Below are 26268 nucleotides of genomic sequence, written 5' to 3'. Positions count from 1 at the left end.
TCAATGTAGCGAATGTAGCGGGATTTGTCAAGCGGGTTTTTGACAAGATCGCACGGGCCCTGAATCTTACCTATTGCCGGTCCACCGCAGACATCACCAGGGCTCCTCCCAGGTCGAATGGGGTCCACACAGAGTCATCCAGGATGTCTGAGATGCAACGCCATCCACCGGGGCTGACACCCACACGGCCACCTGGATCACGACCTACAGGCTTGGACACAATAGATGCGGATATTTCATATGCACGGCATTTAGAGATATTTGTTTGTTACTGATGCATTAATTTCAAACAAATATTAGGTGCACCTACACACGTCTCGACACTACCACCAAGACCGCGCCCAGTGCCGGCACCCTCACCTCTTGTAGACCACTCAACTAATGGGCGACACTACATTGCCGTATTCAATATATTGAATAGTATATCTAATATTGTCCACAGGTTACAACGGAGATGAGGCCGGGGCATCTTCAGCTGCACTTTGACCGGTCCCACCACCACCGTTTGCCCCCTACTACGGCACGCACGCATGGCCATCTACTGCTACACCTGCATACCACACAGGTACAATGTTGCATTTTATACAAATACTTTCATTTGCACATTTTCCATATCTAATAAATTCATCTATTCGTAGGCCCCTCCAGTCAAAACACATGGACGCCGGCGGAACCTTCGCAGTTGTCATACAAAAGTTAGGAGGATGAGCCTGGGTCAGACCCCTCGTTCAACCTCATGAGGGACTTCTTCAGGGGCACACCAGACTACGACATCATCCCACAGTCCCAGCTGCCCAGTGCTCCACTTCGGACACAGCACAACCAGGAGGCCTCGACACCTTTGATCCCTACTAGGCCTACTAGGCAGGTTGGTGCACCCGATGCCCTAACCTACTCTAGGGGGCACGTGAGGGCCAACCAGCGGCAGTGGCACCGAGACCATGATGGTGGGAACGGTCGACATCAGCGGGGGAGACAGCAGTAGTATTGTATATTTACTTTTGTAACTTACATATGCATCTTCGATTAGTAAACTATTCTTACATATTCGGACATGTCTACTCTCTATGGTGTACTTACAATGTCATAACTGCATTTCTTATTCCAATGTGACTACACGCTAGTTGCATTTCTTAATTCAACGTGACCACACACTACTTTCTATCGTCCTCGGCTTTGTATGAACCATTCACGACAAACCTAGAAAAGTATTTCTTACAAAGCTATTTATACACAAAGTGACCACTCGAAACCTCTATCAAGAGTCTAGCTTTAGACACGAAGTGACCACACGACTCAACTTTAAACATTAAATGACAACACCTCTGTCCTGGCATAATCTATAGACACGAAGTGACCGCACGACTCAACTTTAACCATGAAATGACAACACCTTTATCCTTGCGCAGGCTGTCGCGCTAAGGCGGCAGGTCTCGATGCCCTGAAATGGGGCAAATATCCTAGGTGTAGTCAGTAGAGAGCATCTAATGTAACCTAGCATATTTTCACTCCCTAAGGCATATTATGATTAGGAGTGGCACGCTATTAGGTAGGTGTTTATGCATATGTACGTGCCACCATTTTTTGTCGTCGTGTCTTCCTGGTTAGGGTCCCATGTAATGTTTTCCATCGTATGTTCCATGTAATGTTTGTCGCCGTTTGTAATCTCCGTGCCGCATAATATATTGCGGGTGCTTCACATCTATAATTTGTTCAACAAATTTGATTTTGCATCCTCCCAACAATACGTCACTAAAAAATTATTGATACCATTTTATATCAAATATCAAGAAATTTACTACGATCCAGATTCTTCAAAATATCACTACTCCATGATGCCGTATTGGCTACTTTTTTACCATTTTGATCCAAAATTTGCAACATATCAATTTCAAATATTTTTCACCGAACGAATGTGCACCATTTTTAATATTGAGCAATACAAGTGTAAAATTAAAAAACATACCAATTGGCCCTACCCACCCCCTGGGAGGGCGGTTACCTCCTACCCACCCTCTCACAGGGCGGTTACGCCCTACCCGCCCTCTGAGAGGGCGGTTAGCCCCACCTGCCCTTTCAGAGGGCTATAAGGGGCGATGCTGCCACCGTGGCCATCCTTACTGCCCTTTAAAAGGGCTGCAGCCCTTTCAGACGGTGCTAAATGTCTATTTTTGCAAATCTTGCTGCCAGGATTCTATTTATTTAAATATTTAATCAAAAAAATATAAAAATAAAAAAACTCGTTCTCCATGGTTTGACGCTCAATAAGGAGGGCCATACCCAAGAATTTGAGGCCCAGGTGTAAAAAAAAGAGATCTTAGATCATCTTCAACTATATTTTCTTTATTTATTTTTTCTGATTCCCTTTTTCATTCCCATGCTTTTTAGTTTTTATAATCTTCAACAGTTTCTTTTTTAAGGGATTCGTGAAGGGAAAAGAGAGAATCTCAGGGTGGAGGGAATAGGAGAGAATCCCTTTGTGAAGGAAACTTTGAAGAGAAGTCGTTAGAGTGTTGAAGGGAATGAGAATCAATTCACGAAGGGAATAGACCTGCGAAGGGAAGCCGTTAGAGATGATCTTATATCTAGGAAGTGCCAATAACCAATATATATTTTTATATCATCATAATTTCAACATATTTGTTTTTTCTTGAGAATGAGCGGTCAGCTGAGTGGTAGTCTCTTGGTGGGCAGCCTACCCACCCGGATTTGATCCTTGGATCGACCTGGGTGTCTCACTGGGACTTTCCCCTAGAATAAATTTAATTGCCTCTCGTACGTGGAGCCATAATGGGAGTATGATGTACTCGTCACCTGTGGAGCTTTGGATTGTTTCATCGATCTCACTACAGATGTAATTGTCTAAATAGTGTGTAGTGTGTAGGTTTAGGTGTGTGTATAGGTGTGAGTGTGTGTGCGTGTGGGGGGTTGGTGTGTGTGCACATATTTAGATACTACAATTGTACCTAGTTTTGAGGCATAAAAAAACTATGTTTTCTTAATTACAATAATAAGAACTACATTAAACATTTATGCTAAAAGAGTAAAGGTAGCCTTCAAACACTAACCGGCACTACTACAGAATGAGTCAAAAGTAGCGGCACTTCAGTGTCGGTTGTACTAGAACCAGAACTAAAGATGTATCAGTGTCGGTTCTTAAGCTTCCATGCGCGAACAATGAGTGAGCCATTAAGAACTGGCACTGAAACCATTTATCAGTGCCGGTTCATAGCTAGAACCGGCACTAATACATCAATGCCGGTTTCAGCCACGAACCAGCACCGATAAATCAGTATCAGTGCTGGTTCTAGCTACAAAACGACATTGATATACACTGATACATCAGTGCTAGTTCTAGCCATGAATCGACACTGATAATCAGTATCAATGTCGGTTCTAGCCACGAACTGATACTGATGATTGCTACTGTCACAGTGTATCTTAAAAAATCATAACCTTTTCACACGAAATCGGATGGGGAAAAACTTCATATGAAAATTGTAGATCTTGATGAGATCTACAACTTTGTAGTTAATAACCTTTTAATTTTAGGTCATTTAAATGCCCAAATAATCTTAAAAAAGTTTCAGCTGTGTTCGATGACAACTCATCTTAACAAATTCATAACGTTTTCATACGAAGTCGGATGGAGACAAATTTTATATGGAAATTATAGCGCTCGACGAGATCTAAGACTTTGTAGTTGATTAGTTTTTTATTTGAGGTCATTTAGATGTCCATATAGGCATATAAATGTTTGGTCAGGAGATGTCAAAATGATTGATTTTGCTATTATAATCGAGAACGAATGATAGCTGAGATGGTTAGATTGGTCATACGTAAGGGTCTGCTATGAGGTCATGAGTTCGAGTCCTGGTTGCCGCATATGAGCAAAAATCGCATGATTTGTACGGTCGAGAGAGCAGCGTGACTGGTCAGATGCCTCTGGTTGCAAAAAACTTTTCTTGCTTTTTTTCGGCCCCAAAAAAGTTTAAATCGGGGAAAACCATATCAGTGCAGGTTGGTGGTTCGAATCGGCACTGATAGTCCAACTATCAGTGCTGGTTGTAGCCACCAACTTGCATTAATATGGTTTTTAGTGCCAGTTCTAGACCCGGCGCAGATAGTTGCTGACTATCAGTGCTGAGTAACTAGTGGCGGTTCAAAACCCGCCACTGATGGCAATTTTGAACCACCACTGATGTCGTGTTCTACTGTAGTGCGGTATCTTAACTTCTGCTGAAAAGCATTATTCGTCTAGTATTTCTAGAAATGAAATCTTTAATTATATGTTCATAATTAATCTTCTCTAAAATATCTCTTTCAAATGCCATCATTGTCAATCCATTGAGTATTTCTTGTGTCATAATAGAACGCAAGTAGGACTTTAACAACTTGAGTTTAGAAAAGCTCTTTTCTACAGATGCAACCATCATATATATGGTTAACAAAATTCTATATGCAATAATGGTATTAGAGAAACAACCTAGCCATTTCACAAACTTTAGAATATCAAGAGGGCCCACATTTTCCTTAGGGATGAAATCTTAGACGAACTTTAACTCCACACATAATTCTTTGCCATCAATGTAAGAACGTTCTCCACTCTTAAGTTAAGCCTCAAGATGAGCACAAGGTGACAACGAACTCTTATCGTCCAAGGATTACAATATATGCAAAGTAAACAAGAAATCAAAAGTATTTTGGTACCCCTAGTACTCAAACCTCCTAGTAAGTGAAGCAATAGCTTGATCAACAACATGTATGAAGTAATTGACCCTAAATGTCTCCTGTGCATATTGTGAAGGTGTCAATGATTGGTAAACCGCTGATCTAACAAACCTGTTGAATAATAGGGGGATGCTTTGAGTAGATGAATCACAAGGGGAACCCACAAGGGTTTTTAGATAGGTTTGGGTCTCCCTGGGGATAATAACCCTACATCCTGTTTATCTTGTATTGATCTGAGGCTGTTACAAAAGGGGATGTAAACTTAGTCGGTGACTTCTTCCTTGGCTTCATTTTGCTTTTATGGGCTTCTAATGACTCGAAATCACTTGTCCGACGTAAGGCCCCTTGGCTTCATATATATGGGGGTGTCCTTCATTCTCTAGACTCATCCTTCCTATTTTGGAGATAGACCTTCCAAGTTATGGGATGCCTTGAGTATCTAGTTTCTTTTCTTCTAGGAATCCCCTTCCTAAAGATAAAGATCTGCCTCGAGAATTACGAGAAACCCTAGGGTGCCCGGATATGATAATTACCCATTATTCATCGCCAAGCCTCCCATTAGTACATGAAATGAGGCTTCGACTGTTCAAATACATAGTCGGCAAAGATAAGCTTTTTATCTGATTGTACCATCAAGTAGGACTCGAGTTCTTGGTTAGGGTGAAGCATCTAACTGGGTTCTTTGACTCTCTACTCGGGATTTCGAACGCCTCTGAGTTCTTAATAGAGTTCTTAAGAAGGTGTTCCATCTGGGTAAATTTTTTGCAAACCTAGACCTTTGGAGGAAAATGTTTGTTACTGGTGAATTTTGAGATTTGAAAATGGTGAGAATCTTTTCCTACCATAGTATCATGATTACGAAAGATCCTTAAGGAGACAAACTCCTCGAGGTATGACGAAAACTACCTCACATGCATCGGTCATTAAATGTGACTTGATGATAAAGAGGGAGATTGTGGCCTCGAGTCATGTCACATCATCAGCTAGACTGCTGTTTCTATGTGCCTCTTCTCTACATAAAGGCAAAGGGAAACCCGCTTCAAGGTCCATTCCTCTATCATTGGCTTCTTTCTATCACGCTTATCGTTGTCCTTGCACTTTGCTCCAAGAACACCCAAAAAACCATGTTCCCCCAATCTCTCCTCCGTCATGGGCAAGAAGAGGCTCCTCCATCGATGAGATGGCGAGTGCAATCCCAGAATAACAGGAGTTAGAGATCAAGAAGGAGACCATGGAGAAGGCTGAGAGTGAGGAGTTGATTCCTCCCCAGATTCTATTTCCCTGCATGCCAGCAGCGGGGCAGACAATGAGCCCAGACACCCATAGCTCAGAGATCTTCCTCGACTTCTTCCACTGCGTGTTTGGCTTCCCTCCATCCATCTTCTTCCTTTAGGTGCTGGCCTTCTATGGCTTGGAGCTCATCCATCTAAACCCCAACTCCATCATCATGCTGAGTATCTTCGTGCATTTGTGCAAGCCCTTTCTTAGCTTTCATCTCTGTCTTGACCTCTTCTGGTATTTCTATGTCATGAAGAGGCTCTAGAAAAAGGTCACCGGCGGTGCTGGATTCCAGCTTCAAGAAGGCAAGTTGACGGAGTACATCGACTTCCCCGCCAAGTCTTCCTGGTCGGGTTTGCACAAGAAGTGGTTACATTACCAACCTGGCCCAAAGGGGCTTCCTTACTAGGGCTTGGTGCTGCTGTCAAGGGCTGCTTGGACAGAGGAGCTGGTGATAATCACTCTTCGCTGGAATCTTATCAAGGAGATATTGTTCCTAAAGGAGAGGAATCTAACAGCGTAAGTGCCACCTTAGTCCTTTGAAGTTGTGGATTGTCGAGGCTTGACTTGTCTCAGCTGGATTGGATCTCGCTCAAGAAGGTGAGATAGGTACTTCCCGACCCCAAATAGCTATATGTAAGGGATCTATAAGATCTATCCTTATTAACTGTTGTTTTTTTTGCACTGTACTCACCGAAGATTACCGATAAGAAAGCTAGGGCTATTGTGAGATCATGTGATGAAAGATTGGTTTCAATGATGAAATTGGCAGGGCAAAGTGATTTAGCATAATGATATTAGGATAATGTTTATGAATTGATAAGATGCTGCTTAGATATGCTTATACGCTGGTGTTAGCATAGAGATGATGCAATATACTCGTGTGAGTAGTGTCGCGTGAATTGATCTTGAGTCAAGTCGTGAAGGACTTGTGCTCGTACTTGTTTGTTGTTTGATTCATGTGTAGTTGTTGCTCGAAGGAAAACTTGGTTGATGACGAATTGGCAAACTAAGTTCAAGGAGGAACTGAGGTTTGGTGACTTGGTTCAAGAGGAACTAAGGTCGTGGTGATCGAGGATGTCATGTGTGACGTTCGAGCTAAGAGAACAATGCATATGGAGACAAGATTTCATGATGGACACATGAGGCAATCTGATCATGAGAGGACATGAAAACTAATTCATGTTTGAGTCGGAGCTGGCATGAGGGAGTCGTGTGGTGGCTGGACTTGAGATAAGAGTCAGTGTGAGAGACGGAATCCGAGGGGGTTACGTACATGCATGTATGCATGTGAGATGTTGCATAAATGATTACATGAGAGTTGTTGGCTAATTAGCTTAATTAGTGGAAGTTGTTTGTTCTCTTGTGATTAGAGGAGGATCAAGACCAGGTTGAATAAAACTTGGAGTTGTAGTTCGATTTGATCATGTTTGTGTGTGTGTCTATCTAATAAATAGAGAGGTCTGTTGTATTAGGTAGGCAACACAGTAGAAGAAAAATAAAGAAAACCTAGAGAGGGATGTTTTGGGATTTCATGAAAATTGTTGTTGGATGCTTTGGAGAGGTATTTTGTAAACTCATCTATGCAATGGAAATCAAGTTTCATATGTTGATGAGTTGCTGATTCGGAATTTTCTCTGTGTTCTATATTCTGCGTGATTGGTTTTGGTTTTCGATTAATTTCATATTTTTATTGCGTTTCATCTTGGTTTAATCCATCCAAAACCTTACTATAATATCTAGTTTTTGTTTTGAGGAAATTTTGAGTAGCTTTGATTTGATCTCGAGTAGCTTTTGTTCGTTATCGACTAGCTTTCGATCTACTCGATTATGTGTGGTATAATCAACTTCAACTAGATATAATTCTTAATTCACATATGCAATTGACTCGATTCTTGTCTGTATTGTTTCACATTTGAATTTAGTTTCTACTGACCAATTTTGAGGGCAATCGGACAAACGAATCTTATTCCACATTGTTTTTACTAGAGCATGTGCAATCTGTCTTGAGTGGAATACCGAGTTTAAGTCTATTTTTGATTTGGGTGAATTAATCTTTGAATTTGGTTTCCGCAATCATTCACCCCCTCTGATTGTCATTTTAGAGTATAATTGATCCTACAATTGGTATCAAAGCCTTAATCATTTTCTAATTGATCTTAATGGCTAATTAGAAATATGGCTTTAGATAGGTATTCCACAAAACCTTATGTTTTCGATGGAGATGATTTTCAGTTGTGGAAGTCAAAGATGGAGGCCTACATTCAAGCATAGGGCTTTGCAATTTGAGAACATATGTCACACCCGATTTTAATGAACAAAACTAGATGTGGATTATGTGTGCCTAGAATGTTTAACACACATAAGGACGTCACAGGTGAAGTAACAAAAGCAATACTTCTATAGAATAAATGTTTAACTCTTACATCAATTGACATATATTGTATTTTATATAGATATCCAGAGTGGAATAGAAGCATTAGTGCCTAACAACACCACAACCAACCAGTTGGGAGACACGCCCCTAGAACATCATATCCTCATCTTGATAATCTTCAACATCTTCACTCACTGATGAGAAGCATCATGCATGTTGCATGGCATATGAAAAATAGCAAGGGTGAGCACATGTCGCGCTCAGCAAATGTATATGAGAATAATGATATGCAGACTTATAATAAGAATATGCTGATACAAGGCACATTTGCGTAAACGCGAGTAAAGAAAGACAATTGAACTTAAAAGCATTGAGCATTTATTAAGTAAATGTAACCCAAGTAACTCAACAATTAATTTAACCACCTTGTGAACCATAACAATCTCGAACCACCAGTACCATAACAAAAACCACAACATAACCAACTAATCATGTGAGGATCCAAGTCTCCTATAACTGTGGGCATGACTGTTATAACAATTTTTAAACTCTCCAGAGGTTGTCCAACTTTACCCACGAGTCATGATTTTCATGTTGCCATTTTCGTGAAACACTTAACACACTCCTATGGTGTGCCACCGGAAGATCGCTACGAAGCATGGTCCATCAATTAAGACCTGGTACTCCAACGAATGCCAGCCAGGAACCCTAATCAATATGCCAAGCCTTACCTATATCATCCTCGTGGTTGGTATGGTATTTTTTGGGTTATCTCTGTATGAACCGGTCCTTAATTTATGTTACACTTGGCAAAGACTATCCAACATGGCAATAACCAACAAGAGACTTGACAAATGTTAATGGACATCCATAACCTAGGCAAATTTTAATGGATATCCAAAACCGTAGCAAATGTTAAAGGATATCTAGAACCTATAATTTTTCTTGGAACATATCTACAAGCCCACCACATGAACCAACATTATCAAAGCCAACTCTTTGCCCAAGTCCTAAAGTTTCATGTTGCTAATAAAGTTCAACATCATAGAAGCATATGTATACTAATCATGTATGACACTTCCCAACATTTCTAACAGAATGGCTAAGCACTTCTACCCCAAAAGACTCACATCAACTATCACTTAGGCTTCAAGGAATGTAAAGGAAGAATTAGGTACACCCTAACATAGGAGACTACCCATCAAATTAACAATACATGTAATTTTATAAAACAAAATAATTTAAATCATAGGAGCAATATGATCAAGAAGTATACTTGCGTTTCACCCAAATGTTGCTTAGTGTTGTCAAAACCGTCTTGAAGTCCCTCGAACTGTTTCTGGAACGTTACTAACTAATCACTGGAACTACCGAAAAACAACACAAAGGAAACACTAAACAGCATACCAAACATCATAAATACACTTTAGAAACACTATGGTTGGATAGGTTATGATTAAAGAAAAAGTTAGATGCAAGAATTGCCTAAATATAAGTTCGGATGAAGGGCAATGACTTTCGGGAGGTGGATTAGGCTAAAAAAGGAAAAACTAATTTACCGGAATTATCTTCCTATGGGAAAAGACTTTATTGCATAATCATTGTGTTAGGCTTGACAATATCATTGCACAAGGTTCAAGAAGTATAGGGATGACTAGACTTCGCTGAGTCTAAAGAGGATGATGTGGCGCTGACTTAGCATGCTTTGCAAGCGACGTCTTTGGATAAAGAAGAGGTACGCTGAGGTCTAGTCTCGACCACCCATGATGGATCACATGGTGGGAGATTACGCTGCTGGGTTAAGGATACTGTGGGCGACTCTGCATAGCGGCGGTGGCTTGGGTTTCATCAGAGATGGCGATTGGGTGCACAGTCACTGACATTAACACTGGGCTTTGGTGATGTTTCAGCAAAACGAAAGAAGCATGGTATAGAACATGGAAATTCTAACTCAAAGTTATATTGGTTTTGGAAGGGGTCTTTGGAGGTAGCGTCAAAAAAGCTACGACGCTGCTAGATTTGGTGGTGACCGCGAACAGATGCAACAACAAAGGCGCGCATGTTTCCGGAGATTGGTTATGAAATTTGAGAAACCGTCTAAACGGTTATGTTCATTATTCCTAGGAACACAATGCTAGGTCATGGATTTTGGCATATCATCCCCTGAGAGGAAGATCAATCCATGGAGATGAGATGGGTGACAACTACGGTAAGCTGCAATCGGTGAAATTTTTTTGGTTGTGTCACTGTACAACCAGTGAAGGACTCCTAGTTTGACGTACAAGACTCCATGGAACATGTCGTGACACAGTTGGCGCATCCATATAGCTTTTGGATCGACAGGGAATGCGAAAACAAAACTGGTGAGCGCGCAGAACGCAACTAGACACCAAAAACTAACATTGAAACAACGATCCTGGTGACATCAAGGATCGATTGGTCAACCTGTTTTATGTGGTGGTTAAGTTCTACTAGGGGCACACTCTAGTGAAAGGGCATCACAATCGGTGAAATATTTGGTCGGCAACGCCGATGCTAATCGGTGGCTGCATGGCTGTCCGGGACGACGACGGCCCTGGCGCGCAACGAGGGCTCTGTGGAGACTAGGGCTTGGCTAGGAACTTAGTATGATGGTAAAATAGGGTTAAGGGAGGAGAAGGATGAGGTGGGGCTGTTCTTCACCTTTCTTCGAAGGTCGGGGAGGTGGTTGTTGAGACGGTGCACGGCAATGGCAATGGTGGCATTAGAATTCAAGCTCACGTTCCTATTGTGTAGCTATAGATATGCATGATTACTCTGGAGGATGTGTATAAGACTCTATAGAACAAAAAGTGACATGGTCAGTGCATCAAAATAGCTTCTGGATGGACGGGAACACGAAAAGTGCCTTTGGTGCGCGTGTTGGACACGCCTTGATGTGTGGCAACAACACGGAAACGTAGATGTTGGCATATTCAATGCTACTTTGGATGATCTGATTGGCGGGATTGTGGAGGACAACTAGGGACATGTTATGGTAAAAGGGCTTGATGATCATCGGGAACGGCGATGCCAATCCATGGACACGCTGCTGGCCACGAGAACAACGGCAACGACGATACATTGTTTGCAAAGGGGAGGCGTGGCTAGGGTTTCATGAGGGCTAGAGCCACCTAGAGGATTCTCTATATAGTTAGGAAGTGTTGAGGAAGAGATAAGAGTGGTTGGAGTCCGTATACGGCATGACATGGAGATTGAGTTGGATTCCAAGTCGGTTATGATTTCCTTTCTCATAGCCCTATAGTTTGAGAACAATATCTCCATCTGCCGAACTCCAAATTGGACATTTCTAGGTTCTATCTTCCAGTAATCGAAATGATCTCTAACTTTCATATTCATTGGAACTTCTAAAACATCATCTTGATTTCAAAAAATATGTTACAAGATAAACTGTTTGAACTTGAACTTATCTGCGCAACACTGATTTTGGGGGCAATAACTCCCATCTCCAATATCCAAAAGGGGACTTATATAGGTTCATATAGAAGCTCTCAATGAGATCTATAACTTTGCTATTGTTAAGATTTGCATTTGATGCCATCTTGAACTCCGAAACTGCATGAGAAGATTTGTAGATTTCATCGATCCTTTGTTGGGCCTTCTAGAAGACTTGTGTATTGACCAAGAGTTTGGGCTTGGGGAAGATTGGGCTCAATGACACTTTAGGCATATCTAAAAATGAAACTTCTGTAGAGAAAATTTGAACAGGATTTGAATTTAAATTGGGCTCAGAGTGAATTTTGAGAGAAAGGAAACATGAGGTTAAACAAGAATAGGAGTAGATAAGGAATTTGAATTTAGATTTGGAGAAAAGAAAAGATTGACTTTAAACAAGGATTTGGATAGGATTTGCAATGATCTAGAGAAGGATTAGGTATGATCAATGATTGAATAGATGAGTAATTCAAGGATTTAAATTTCAACCATTAAGATCCTTAACTTATTAACAATTGAGTTTTGTAAAAACTGTTTTAAAACTTTTTCACTCAAAACACCAAAGGGAGAAAAAAAGAATTCTAATGCATTTACCTAGCTCCTAGCAAAACTCAGCATGCAATGCATACAAAATAATAACCTATATTAATTTATTGTTTATGAAAATAGGTTTTAAACCTATTCTATTGGTGAAGCTACTCACTAATATTGGAAATTTTTAAAAAGTTATAAAATTCTAGAAAGTAGGGTGTTACAAAAGGTCTACAAGACTTATGTGGTTCCGGAGAATAATGAAGTGATGGTACGGAACATGCTAGCCGTCAAGGCAAATAGCAAGGCAATGCACTTTATCATCCAAGGTTTGAGTAAGGAGCGACTTTGACCGAGTGATACATCTCAAATTAGCGTACTAGGTATGGAAAGCACTATGTGATTACCATGAAGGTTCTTCTACCATTAAGGAGGCACGTCAAGATTTATATAAGAAAGTGTTGGGGGATGATCTCCCGTACCCCTTCAGATGGCGAGTCAAAGTCCACTGGTGGCTGTACACTGATGAATATTGCAATGGTGTTTCAGGAAGCGCAGACGAAGACTCTGGCGGGCCTTCAGACAGAGGCCGAAGGCTGACCCACGGCGCCAAGAATCAACGTAGGCGAAGACTCTGGTAGGCCTTCGAACGGAGGCCAAAGGTCGACCCGCGATGCCAAGAATCAGCACAGGCGAAGTCTCTAGCGGATCTTCGGATGGAGGCCGAAGGGAGACTCAGGGCGCAGCGTCGAGGCTGGTCAAAGGTGCCCTGATGGTGTCAAAGCCCGTGTAGCCATCTGGGGTATAATTGTAAATGTGCAAATGTACTTGATAGTACTAAAATACCCCCGAATATGCTGGGAATGTGGCAGTTAAGGTGGTATTGTTGTAAATTATAGCGTGGAGTGGTTGAGTACGGGCTATAAATAGGTTGGCACTGTAACTGAGGTGACGGATGAATTATGATGACTCCACCCCACAAATACGTGTCGCACTACAAAGACTTCGACTTTCCCTCTTAAGCGAAGGACTTCCCTTTTGTTCGGTGAATTAGACTCCAACAGTTGGCGCCGACTGTGGGGATCAAACAATTCGAAGCCATGCCACCTAAAAAGGAGATGAAGCCACTCGGTAAATTGGCGGCATTGCTGGAGCATCTAGTTCTAGCAGCGGCATTGGCCGAAACACTCCCTTCTATGGTGTTGGAGACGGGCAACGCTTTGACCGGTGGAGCCGACGACAACCAGCAAGAACACGATGATGTAGATGTGGCGCCCCCAAGTGATAACGGAGATCGCCACGAAGCGGCTATCCAGGAAGACACAGCAGCAGCACTGCGAAGGGTAGAAGCTAATATTCGCGCCAGCTTCGAGGCTTCAGCAGAAGAGAGAAGAAAGGCGCATATTGCTGAAGGGTGGGATGACCTTGGTAACTTCAGAGAATATGAAGATGAAGATGAGACAGAAGAGGAAAGAGCAGATAGGTTAGATGCCGAAGAATTGGAGAGGCAGATTACGCAGAAAAAGAGCACACTGGATAGCTTGCCAGCGAGTCAGAAGGCCACAGAGTATCGCCGGTGAGCCGAAGAAGCCAGAAGAACATTGGAGAAAATGCAAGAAGAGAACGACATGCTGCAGCGCGTAGGTAAACTGGCTCGCCACATGACTCCGCCAGAAGTTGTAACACGACCGGCATAGGACCTTCGACATAGGTCATACACAGGTGATCCAGAATCACCGCTCTCTGTTGGCTTGCAGAACCAACTATGCCCTTCGGGCTTTAAGATTCCCAAGTTGGTAATGTTTGATGGAGAGTTAGATCTGAAGGAGTTTGTCATGAGTTTCAAGGCGGCAGTTGAATCCGCTGGAGGAGATGACACGACATTAGCGAAGGCCTTTATTTTGGCGGTTAAGGGGATAGTGAGGTTGTAGTACTCTGTGCTGCCTCCAAGATCCATTTATTTATGGGAGCAATTGCGTAATGCCCTATATAGTAATTTCCAAGGAAATCGATCGGAGAAGGTTATCGCCAGCGACCTTTTCGCACTCAAGCTATAGCCCACGGAGACACTGCAGAGTTATATGCATCGCTTCATACACATTCGCTCCCAAGCGAAGGGCTTGAGCGAAGACACCATCATTGATGCCGCTATACAGGGCATCAGAGGAGGGCTTTTGGCTAGAAAGCTTACACGCAAGAGGCTGAAGAGTGTATAGGAGCTCTTCGATAAGATGGAAGAGTACGCAAGGTCCAATTTGGACCACCTTCAATGGAAGAGTGAGATGGCAGCATAAAAAACGCCAAAGACAAATGCATCAACTAGAGAGACAAATGCTGGACACTCCACAGATAGATAGAAGCATGTCAAAAAAGCCAAAGCATTTGAATACACATCGAAGCAAAAGAAAATCAACCAGATAGACTCCGGACCAGTTGAAGTCGCCTACAGGTTCTCCGAAGCACAAGGTGGGGGTACTCGAGGATGCCGAAGTGCTAGAGGCCGAGGAGGCTGAGGAGGATGGGCTCCATAGGACCCAGCCACATTGTACTGTGAGTTACATGGCGAAGGTGCTGGTCATAGTACTAAGCAGTGCCCACAGGTCATGGCCATGAAAGAAAGCTTAGTGAAACAATCCTTCCATCCTGCAAGAATTGTGCATCATGCCACACATTTTAGATAGGGCGAAGCGTGGGAAACCAATCAAACCTGCAGCCCAAACACAACGTTTGCTAACCAGTGGTGACCAATGGCAGTGCTAACACACCAATATGTTCCTGTGCTTTCGGCTCCGCCAGACCAGACTGTTTGTTAGTTGACTTTCCAAGGAGAGCCCCCACCGCCTCCGCCAATACCAGCAATCAAAGCCCCCCTGGAAACCAGCAGATCAGTGAGTACAGTAAACTGTGGATACAATATTGTGTTGGCAATCTCTTGAGGATCTAATCAGGAAATAGAATCGAAGAGGCAGCAAAAAGAATATGTGTGAAGGGTTAACCATGTTGATGTAGGGCCAACTTATGTCCATTCAAGATGGTCCGATGTGCCCATTACCTTCTCACAAGAGGATATGAGGGTTCTAGATTACCCACATAAGGATGCCTTCGTCGTCACTGCAAACATTTCAGGAAATGAAGTGCACAGAATTCTAATAGATGGCGGAAGCTCGGCAGATATCACCTTCACCGATGCTTTCAATACGATGGGTTTACAACAAAGTGACCTTCAGCAGGCTGGGTCCCCTCTACTAGGCTTCGGGGGAAAAGCAATCAATGCTTTGGTAAAGATAGCAATCCTGATGTCATTTGGCGAGTGATGAGGACATCACTCTTTCGGATACACACACACCGAGTATTCCTCCAACAATAGGTCCATTGACACGAGCTCGTGCACGTCAACTAAATCTTGAGGTGAGCTCGTTCCTTAGTGTTCCTTTATATTTTGATAAGGATGGGATGCTACTGAATAATTGTGATGTATTATTACTTAGGAACACGGGAGAAGAACAGCAAGGGCGCCCAAGCCCAGGTGGAGGTCCAATGAAGTTCGAGTCCGTTTCGGAGTCCAGGATCAGCATGCACTAAAATCGTCGCCCAGGACGCATACAGACTCCGTTTTCAACGTTCTACACATGGTTGGAAAGATAAGGAGATAAGCTTTCCAAAGGGACTGGTCCTATGTCCAAATTCTTTCTGAATCAATAGGAATCATCGAAACAAGTAGACATCCAGAATCTGTCAGGGTGCTGCGCCACCATCTTTTGGGCCGTTGGGCCGTGTAACGTGTTGGAATCCATTAGGGATGTGTCCAGGGGTCCTTGGCCGACCCTAGTCTTTTATATACAGTAGCTGCCACCCTAATTAGGGTTAGGTTTTGCTTAGATATTGATCTACACACAGTTGTGAGATTTTCGCTCTTGTTCCGGATCGACTAGGCCGCCGCAAGTGTTTGTGGAACCCCAACTTCGAGTGCTTGAATTCTATTCGCAATATTTTAGATTGCATATTCTACGTTCTTGCTTGTGTTCTCGGTACGCTTGTAGGGATTGAGCCTTTTTGGCGAGGTCAACCGCGCGACATGGTTGATAACCAACGGAGCTGTGATGCAGTGATTGCAAGGAAGACGGTCTGTTCGAGTCGAAGCCTTTGGATCATCAACGTCAAGTTCTCCACCCACCGACTTATCGCTACCTATCAGAAGATCAGGCCAACATTGCTCATCAACTAGTATCAGATTTTCAAGTTGCCCGTTAGGTAATTTCGTTTTCCCCTTTAGATTAGTCTGTTTTTCATTACCTAGAGTCCAGAAAAAGCCAAAAAAAATTCCGTCAATTTCCGCTGCCCTAGAACCCTTTGTGCCTTTGCAATTTTTGTTTTCAGTTGTGCGTTGTTGAGTTTGTATCCGTGGTCGAGTCTTGTTGCTGGTTTTAGAGTCGTGTTCTTGGTCTTTAGTCAACGCTCCGTGCTGTTTTTGATCACGCCGCTATCCCATCGCCACCATCCCCACCAACAAGTCGAGCTACCACATTACTCAATTTGCCACCGCGAGCTGCCTTGTATCAATTGCCCTGCCACCACTGCCCTTCTTGTTCATCTCGCGATCCTATTGCTTGCAATACCTTAAAGAGGTCAATTTCTGCAAGAGGTGCTTTGAAAAAACTCTAACTCGACAGGGGTTCAGTAAAATGACCATAACTTTCTCATACGGACTTGGAATCAGGCAAAAATTTTTTCCCAAATTCGGCTCGGAAGATTGAGTAATCGAGCCGCGAAGTTTCCGCACGCTTTTAAGAGAACGTGCTTGATTTTCTACAGGCCACATCTTGCATCCGTTTGAGCTGAAAATTTCTATGGTTGTTTCTTGTGTGCTCCTAGTTGAGAAAAAAATATCAGAAAAATATGAATTTTTTTTTTGTGATTCCTACTAGTGCTAAAAGACAAAAAAGAGGAGCACATAGAGAACACCCAGATCATTGTGCTATTTGCTGTGTCTTTCTCTGATCATCCTTTTTAGCTTTGTTTCAGCTGTTGTGCTAGGACTAGGGACACGTGATAGACCAACAACTGTGATTCATACTTTGGACACTTATTTAGCTTTGCTTTTCTGATTACAGTTATTGCTAATCCTTGCTACCATATTGTGCCTTCCAAGCTCCACCTCCTTTGATCCGAACAGGTTCACTCTTGCAATCATCCCACGCTTCCAGACTCGTCACCGGTTGTTCCTCCTTGCTGCGTTGGTAAGAACATTTGTAAGAGCGTGGTAAGACGCTTGAGTGTGTGTGATTCCACCTTTCACAACCTAGTAGTTGATAGGGATAATATTGTGTTGTCCTTTGTTTTCTACTAACCATGTCAGGTGATGGCTCTCCATCGGATTTTAAGGATTGTGTGTCCAAGGAAGAACTCAACAAAGCCTTGCAGGATCATACTGGACTATTGACAGACATTAGAACAAGCATTGCTAACCTCGTCACGCGAGTCAACGACCTTGAGTTGCGACAGCCACCACAGGATGATGACCATTCATATGATGATGATGATACTAATAATGGTGACCAAGAAGATGGTGAGGTTTTTGTTGGGCAAGATGCGCGTGCTGAGCAACGTCCTCGTGCTGAACAATTACGTCGTGACCAACAACAACGTCGTCAAGGTAATGGAGGTAATAATGTTAATCGCAACGATCGCGATGATCCTTATTCTAAGGTTAAGTTTTCAATGCCTCCTTTTGATGGTGCATATGATGCTGATGCTTATTTGAATTAGGAAATGACGGTTGATCAAAAGTATAGTTCTCATATGGTTCCTGAAATGCATAGAGTTAGACTAGCCACTTGTGAGTTCACGAATTATGCTATTATTTGGTGGAATGGTTTAGTTTCTAGTGGCTTAGAACCTGAATCATGGTCTAGACTAAAGCGTGCCATGCGCAATAGATTTATTCCTCCTGATTATACACGTGAATTGAAAAAGAAATTGCAGCGCTTAAATCAAGGTTCTAAATCTGTGCACGATTACTATCAAGAGCTTCAAATTGCTATGCTTCATTGTAGTATACAAGAGGATGATGAGGATACCATGATTCGTTTTTACTCCGGGTTGAGACGTGAAATTCAGGACCTTGTTGATTATAAAGATTACAATACTACCAATAGGTTGTTCCATTTTGCTATCTTGGCAGAAAAAGAACTGTAGGGTCGACAACAGGTGCAGAAATTGCGGAACAATTTTGGGAGTACATCTACTTCATGAGTACCACCGGGACAAGCAGCAACATTCCCTTCTACATCTACACGATCTGCTACCCCCTCCTCCAACACTCGGGCGCGTACAACAGGAGCACCACAACCATCACGTGAGGTGAGCAAATCTACTGTTTTGCAGGATCCAATGCCAGGCTCTTCTTCAAGTGCAGCTACCACGGGTCGTACAACAGGTATTGTGTGCCGTCGCTGCCAAGGTATTGGCCACGTCATGAAGGATTGCCCAAGCCAGTGAGCATACTCCGCAACAGCAGATGGTGGATATGTTAGTCATAGTGATGTCGAGGAAGAATATGCATTTGAAGCTAATCTTGCAGCCGATCATGACATCGATAGTGAGGGGGAGGAGATTAGTGGTACCGCTGCCACGGAGAGTTATGCAGCACGCACCTTCATTGTGAAGCGAGTGTTGAGTTCTCAAATGGGGCAAGCGGAGCAGCTACAATGCCATAATCTGTTCCAGACATTCCTCATTGTCAAAGATGCACGTATTCATACCATAATTGATGGCGGGAGTTGCAACAACCTCTTGAGCTCTGATCTTGTGAAGAATCTTTCCTTGCCAACACGTGCACATCCTCATCCATACTACATTCAGTGGTTCAATAACAGCGGTAAGGTTAAGGTAACACAATCTGTGAGAGTACATTTTTCTATTGGTTCCTACCATGATTATGCTGATTTTGATGTAGTGCCTATGCAAGCATGTTCACTTTTGTTAGGCCGTCCTTGGGAATTTGATACCGATGCTACACACCATGGTAGAAGTAATAAATACTCTCTCATGCACAAGGGAAAGAAAATCTCTTTGCTTCCTTTGACACCTGTTGAAATTGTGCAATGTGATAAAGCTTTAGCTGAAAAAGAAAAGAAAGAACGTGTTTTGGAATCTGAAAATCAGCAAGTAGCTCAATCTGTTTTTCCACCTAAGAAAGAGAAGAACAGACCTAGGTCCGAAGGTATTAAGTTAAAGGGTGGTGTTATGCTTGCTACTAAATCTGACCTTGCTGAAATTCAAGATAATGATACTTTGTTCTATGCTTTAGTATGCAAAGAGGTTTTATTTTCAATTGATGATATACCTAGCTCTTTGCCTGCTGCTGTCACTAACCTTTTGCAGGAGTATAAGGATGTCTTTCCAGCTGAGATACCCCCGGGGCTGCCACCATTGAGAGGGATAGAGCACCAAATAGATTTGATTCCGGGAGCGATTTTGCCAAACCGCGCTGCATATAGGACCAATCCGGAGGAGACTAAGGAAATTCAGTGACAAGTCTAAGACCTTTTCGACCGTGGGTACGTACGAGAGAGCCTTAGTCCTTGTGTTGTTCCTGTTCTTTTGGTTCCTAAGAAAGATGGTACATGGCGCATGTGTGTTGATTGTAGAGCCATTAATAATATCACAATAAGGTATCGTCACCCTATTCCTAGGCTAGACGACATGCTTGATGAGTTGAGTGGTTCTATTATTTTCACGAAGATTGACTTGCGTAGTGGTTACCACCAAATAAGAATGAAATTGGGAGATGAATGGAAAACTGCTTTCAAAACTAAGTTCGGTCTATATGAGTGGTTAGTGATGCCTTTTGGTTTAACTAATGCACCTAGCACTTTCATGAGATTAATGAATGAGGTTTTACGTGCTTTCATAGGAAGATTTGTGGTGGTGTACTTTGATGATATTTTGATCTATAGCAAGTCACATGAAGAACACATTGATCATCTACGTGCTGTTTTTACTGCTTTGAGAGAGGCACGTTTGTTTGCTAACCTTGACAAGTGCACCTTTTGCACGAATAGAGTTGCTTTTCTTGGCTATGTTGTTACTCCACAGGGAATTGAAGTGGATGAAGCTAAAATTGAAGCCATCAAGAGCTGGCCGACCCCTGCGACTATCACACAGGTGAGAAGCTTTCATGGCCTTGTGAGGTTCTACCAGCGTTTTGTGAGAGATTTCAGCACCATTGCTGCCCCACTCAATGAGTTGACAAAGAAGGGCGTTCCGTTCCAATGGGGGCTAGCACAAGAACAAGCTTTTAATACGCTAAAAGATAAGCTTACGCATGCACCTCTACTCCAACTTCCGGACTTTGGTAAGACTTTTGAGTTAGAATGTGATTCTAGCGGCATTGGAATTGGAGGAGTGCTACTACAAGGAGGTAAACCCGTTGCTTATTTTAGTGAGAAATTGAATGGGCCATCTCTTAATTATTCGACTTATGATAAAGAGTTGTATGCTTTAGTGCAAGTTTTAGAAACATGGCAACATTATCTTTGGCCCAAGGAGTTTATTATTCATTCTAATCATGAAGCTTTGAAACATATTAGAAGCCAAGCCAAACTGAACAAACGTCATGCTAAATGGGTTGAATTTATAGAGTCATTTCCTTATATCATTAAACACAAGAAAGGTAAAGACAATGTCATTGCAGATGCGTTATCTAGACGTTATACCATGCTGTCCCAACTCGATCATAAGATTTTTGGTTTAGAAACAATTAAAGGATTATAGCTACTGATTTGGACTTTAAAGATGCTTTTGAACATTGTAAAGAAGGAAGAACTTGGAATAAATATGTGCTGAATGATGGGTTACTATACCGTGCTAACATGCTATGCATCCCAGCTAGCTCTATTCGCCTATTGTTCTTGCAGGAAGCGCATGGAGGTCGTTTGATGGGACATTTTGGAGTGAAGAAGACCGAGAATGTACTGGCTCCTCACTTCTTTTGGCCTAAGATGAGGCGCGACGTCGAGCGCTACGTGGCACGCTGCACTACTTGCAATAAAGCTAAGTCTCGCTTGAACCCACATGGACTTTATATGCCTCTTCCTGTTCCTAGTGTGCCTTGGGAGGATATTTCTATGAATTTTGTTTTAGGATTGCCTAGGACCAAGAGGGGGAGGGATAGTATATTTGTCGTTGTGGATCATTTTTCAAAAATGGCACATTTTATACCTTGTCACAAGAGCGATGATGCTACAAACATAGCTGATTTGTTTTTCAGGGAAATCATTCACTTGCATGGAGTGCCTAACACCATTGTTTCGGATCATGATGCAAAAATTTTGAGCCACTTTTGGAGGACACTTTGGAATAAACTTGGGACAAAGCTGCTGTTTTCGACGACATGTCACCCTCAAACCGACGGACAAACGGAGGTTGTGAACCGCACATTATCCACCATATTGCGGGCTGTTTTGAAGAAAAATTTGAGGATGTGGGAAGAGTGTCTACCCCATATTGAGTTCGCTTACAACAGATCAGTTCACTCCACCACCAAGGTAAGTCCGTTTCAGGTAGTGTATGGTTTTAACCCCCGTGCCTCTATTGATTTACTTCCTTTACCAACATCTGAGAAATTAAATTTTGATGCTAAGACACGTGCTGATTTGATTCTGAAAATGCATGTAAGGAAAATATTGAAAAGATGAATGAGAAGTATAGAACTTATGGTAGCCAAGGTCGGAAACATATTACTTTTGAAATTGGTGATCTTGTGTGGTTACATTTGCGCAAAGATAGGTTTCCTGATTTGAGAAAGTCTAAATTGCTGCCTCGAGCTGATGGTCCTTTTAAAATTGTGGAAAAGATCAATGATAAAGCATATAAGCTTGAGTTGCCTGCTGATTATGGGGTTAGTCCCATATTTAACATTTCAGATTTAAAGCCTTACTTGGGAGAAGAAGATGACATTGCGTCGAGGACGACTCCAATTCAAGAGGGGGAGGATGATGAGGACATCACTCTTTCGGATACACACACACCGAGTATTCCTCCAACAATAGGTCCATTGACACGAGCTCGTGCACGTCAACTAAATCTTGAGGTGAGCTCGTTCCTTAGTGTTCCTTTATATTTTGATAAGGATGGATACTACTGAATAATTGTGATGAATTATTACTTAGGAATACGGGAGAAGAACAGCAAGGAAGCCCAAGCCCAGGTGGAGGTCCAATCAAGTTCGAGTCCGTTTCGGAGTCCAGGACCAGCCTGCACTAAAATCGTCGCCCAGGACGCATACGGACTCCGTTTTTGACGTTCTACACATGGTTGGAAAGATAAGGAGATAAGCTTTCCAAAGGGACTGGTCCCATGTCCAAATTCTTTCTGAGTCACCAGGAATCGTCGAAAGAAGTAGACATCTAGAATCTGTCAGGGTGCTGCGCCACCATCTTTTGGGCCGTTGGGCCGTGTAACATGTTGGAGTCCATTAGGGACGCGTCCAGGGGTCCTTGGCTGACCCTAGTCTTTTTTATACAGTAGCCGCTGCCCTAATTAGTGTTGGGTTTTGCTTAGATATTGATCTACACCCAGTTGTGAGATTTTCGCTCTTGTTCCAGACCGACTAGGCCGCCGCAAGTGTTTGTGGAACCCCAACTTCGAGTGCTTGAATTCTATTCGCAATATTTCAGATTGCATCTTCTACGTTCTTGCTTGTGTTCTTGGTACGCTTGCAGGAATTGAGCCTTCTTGGCGAGGTCAACCGCGCGACACCGTTGATAACCAACGGAGCTGTGGTGTAGTGATTGCAAGGGAGACGGTCTGTTCGGGTCGAAGCCTTTGGATCATCAACGTCGAGTTCTCCACCCACTGACTTATCGCTACCTATCGGAAGATCAGGCCAACATTGCTCATCAGCGAGGGGTCAAGCTTTCGAATGGAGGATATCACCTTCGATGTGGTTGATATCAACTATGCCTACAATGCAATATTCGGACAGGGAGTCCTAAATACATTCAGAGCAATACCGCACCATGCATATTTGTGCATGAAGATGCCTAGTCCCGGAGGTGTTATAACGGTGCTCGGAGATCAACAAGTGGCCCATAGGATTGAAGTGGGAAATATTCCAAGCCAGCGAAATGTCTATGTAGTGGCTGGACCTTCGATGGATCATGAAGAACACGAAGAGCAACCGCAGGTACATAGAATGGCGAAGGCTGAACCAGAAGGCCAGACAAAGAAAGTGCCACTGTGTTGAGACAGGCCAGACAAAAAAGTAATCATCGGGGCAAAAATCACAGAAGAAGCCGAGCGAAGGTTGATATTGTTCCTTCACAACAACGAAGATATCTTTGCTTGGTCTCACAAGGATTTACAAGGAGTCAGCAGAGAAATCATTCAGCACACTCTAAATGTAGACCCAAATGCTAAGCCCAAGAAGAAAAAGCTTCGGAAGGCTCCAAAGGAGAGGGAAGAGACAGCTAGGGCTGAGGTGCAGAAGTTGCTTGACGCCAGTGTGGTGCGCGAAGTATTGCATTCAGAGTGGCTGGCTAACCCGGTGCTAGTAAAAAAAAGTAATGGCAAGCGGAGGATGTGTGTAGACTTCATAGACCTAAACAGAGCTTGTCCGAAGGATGACTATCCACTGCCATGAATTGATCCTCAAGGTGGACTCCACTGCTGGCTGTGAGATGTTGAGTTTTCTAGATGCATACTCTGGGTACCATGAGGTTTAGATGGCGAAGGAGGACGAGGAAAAAACAAGTTTCAGAACCTCCTTCAGTATATATTGCTTTGTAATGATGGCATTCGACTTCGAAATACTGGCGTCACTGTCACCGGGTTGGTACAAACAGTGCTGAAGTCATAGCTAGGGCAAAGTGTCTTGTCATACGTCGATGACATAGTGGTGAATAGCATTAGAAAGGACAAACACCTCGAGGATCTTCGAGAACTTTCAAAAATTTGCGAAGTGCAGGCCTAAAGCTGAACCCTGAAAAATGTGCATTTGGGGTACAGTCTGGAAGGTTGCTCGGTTTCTTGGTCTCGAAAAGGGGCATCGAGGTAGAAGCCCAAAAAATTCAAGCAATAATTGATGTGAGACCCCCACAGAGCAGGAAACAAGCACATCGCTTGGCAGGTAGATTGGCAGCCCTGAATCGGTTCATCGCAAAATCAGCCAAACGAAGCCTACCTTTCTTCAAAACTTTAAAAGGCTTCGACCCCTTCAAATGGGGCACGGAGTAGCAGGAAGCCTTCAACGAGTTGAAGAAATATCTAACAAAGCTCACGGCCTTGTCCAGCCCCGATCCTGAGGCTGAGTTGTTGCTATACATAGCAGCATCCCCTTCGGCAGTAAGTGTTGTACTTGTGCAAGAAATGCAAGAAAATAATAAGTTGCGGAAATTTTCGGTATACTATGTATCGGAGGCTTTGGCAGGGCCGAAGAGGTTCTAATTTGAAATGGAAAAGGTAGCCTATGCGCTAGTAATGGCATCACGAAAGCTTCGCCATTATTTTATGGCCCACAAGATTCCAGCACCCACCTCCTTACCCCTTCGTGACACGTTGAATACCGTGAAGCTATAGCGAGGATTGCAAAATGGGCTACTGAGATCGCACCATTCATGATAGTTTTTGTCGCAAGAACAGCGATGAAGTCTCAGGCATTAGCAGAGTTCGTGGCAGATTGGATGCTGCAGGCCGAACCCAGTTTGGATCGCATACTGTGTCGACGCCTGGGGGGCTTCAGGTGCTGGTGTGGCGGTAGTGGTGTCTTCGCCTTCAGGAGTGAAGTTGCGATACGCCGCCAGGCTCGAGTTTTGATCGACAAACAATGTAGTGGAGTATGAAGCAGTTCTCCTTGGCCTTCTTAAGGCATGAGCATTGGGCGCCCGAAGGGTCTTGGTCAAGACATACTCTAAAGTTATAGCAATCCAAATTAAAAAGACATTTCAGACGAAGGAGCCAGAACTAGTCAAATACATGGCAGCAGTGCGAAGCATGGAAAAGTATTTCCTGGGATTTAGAGTCAAGAGCATATCAAGAAATGACAACTTTGAGGCTGATGACCTCGCAATGGCCGCGGCACAAAATCTGCCAATACCGCAAGATGTATTTTATCAGAAATTGAAGATGCCAGCTGTTGAGGCCCCTTTGCAGAAGGCATGCTTGGTCACTACAATCGAGAGCAAAGATTGGCACTCGCTCATAATGGCCTATCTTGCGGCTACTATGAGCTCGAAGATAATGTTGAGGTGAAGCGTATGGTGCGGAGAGACAGAAACTACAAAATTGTGGGAGCCGACTTGTACAAGATGGGAGTTTGTGCACCGATGCTACGATGCATATCCCAAGCAGAGGGCCAAAACTTGCTGAGAGAAATACATGGAGTACTGTGTAGCTCGCATATAAGCACTCGAGCGCTCGTCGGAGAAGCATTTAGGCAAGGATTCTTTTGGCTGAAGGCAGTTTATGATGCGGAGTGTGTAGTCCAAAGTTGTGTGAAGTGCCAGTACTTGGTGAAGGGTTCAAACAGACCTTCAACAATGACATAGCTCATACCACTGATCTAGCCATTAACGCGATGGGAATTGACATTGTTAGATAGTTACCAGCTGCCCCGGCGAACTTGCGTTATGCCATCGTCGCAGCAGAGTACTTCTCCAAATGGGTGGAGGCAATGCTGCTGGTGAATATAACATCGAGAAATATCCAAAAATCTTGTGGCAAAACATCGTCTGCCGCTTCGGAGTTCCACGCGAAGTGACTGTTGATAACGGCATGTAATTTGACAGTGAAGGGTTTAGACAATTCTGAGAAGACCTAGTAATCAAAGTCCACTTCGCATTAGTGTATCACTCACAGTCAAATGGAGTTGTGGAAAG

This window comes from Phragmites australis, chromosome 5 (genome assembly GCF_958298935.1).
Source record: "Phragmites australis chromosome 5, lpPhrAust1.1, whole genome shotgun sequence".
Taxonomy (NCBI): Eukaryota; Viridiplantae; Streptophyta; class Magnoliopsida; order Poales; family Poaceae; genus Phragmites; species Phragmites australis.
This window is presented reverse-complemented; position numbering follows the sequence as displayed.